A 1,137-nucleotide genomic window follows, 5' to 3' on the forward strand; every position below is an offset into this window, starting at 1 on the left:
TTAGAGGTGTTACAAGAGATTAACAAACATAAAAAAAGAAGGAGGAAAGATCAGAACGATAGATTAGATGTTTGATAGGAAAGAAGGAGCAAACAACACCAGAGCACCCGCCAACCACCCACTTATTATTATTCATTGCTATGGGAATTAACTTTTACCAAAAACCTAAACGTACCTTAATTACTGCATTGACGATGTCTCTCCTTTGGAGCACATCGATGAAGTAAAAATCTGAAGTGGAGGAAGTTGCACTTCAAAAGTAGTAAGTGCGCAAATGTTAGATTAGATCTAGATCTATTTATTAAATGACTATTGAGTAGTACTTGAGCAATCTACTTCCTCTGCGCTTAGCTTGGCAAAGCATACCTCGTATAATGTTTTTAGATCGTCTGCACAGAATTCTACACTTAAGTGTAGAATTCTGTGATCGTCTGTCAAGTCGCAAATAGCCGTTACATATTTTAATAAATCATGCGTAGCCCATCTTTAAAAAAAAAACATGTTATGAATTCATTAAATTGTTGGCTTTTAACATAAATTGCCGTTATATTATAGCCTCACTTCTGTTGTTTGTTTTGTTTTTCTTTTTAAAAAATAATAAAGCAGGCTGTATAGACCCTTCACCATTAGCTTTAGAAATAAATTACGGTTATATAGCCTCACCTTTGTTTTTAAAAAATAAAGGGTGATGTATAGATCTTTTCTTTCACCGTTAACTTTTAAAATAAATTATGTAGGCTATAGTGTATGGCTTCATCTCTGTTTACTAACAAAACAAGCTGTACAGAGCTTTCATGGTTAACTTTCAACATGATTATACGTTTTAGAGCCTCGGCTATTTTTTGTTTTTGTTTTCGTTTCTTTCAGTAAGAGTTTTACGGCACTTGCAACACAATAAGGTCATATAAGTGCTGAAGATTAGAGGTGTTACAAGAGAAAAACAAACACAAAAAGAAGGAGGAGAGATGAGGACTAGATCTATAGGCTCTATAGGTGCTCGATAGGAAAGAAGGAGTAGCTGTGTTTAAAAAAAATCTAAATTGTGCTAGATCTTTCACTGTTAGCTTACAAAATAGACATTTAATACGTTATATAGCCTCATCTCTCTAAATTAACTTTTAAAGATTATATATACAT

Source organism: Aplysia californica, unplaced genomic scaffold, assembly GCF_000002075.1.
Source record: "Aplysia californica isolate F4 #8 unplaced genomic scaffold, AplCal3.0 scaffold00650, whole genome shotgun sequence".
NCBI lineage: Eukaryota > Metazoa > Mollusca > Gastropoda > Aplysiida > Aplysiidae > Aplysia > Aplysia californica.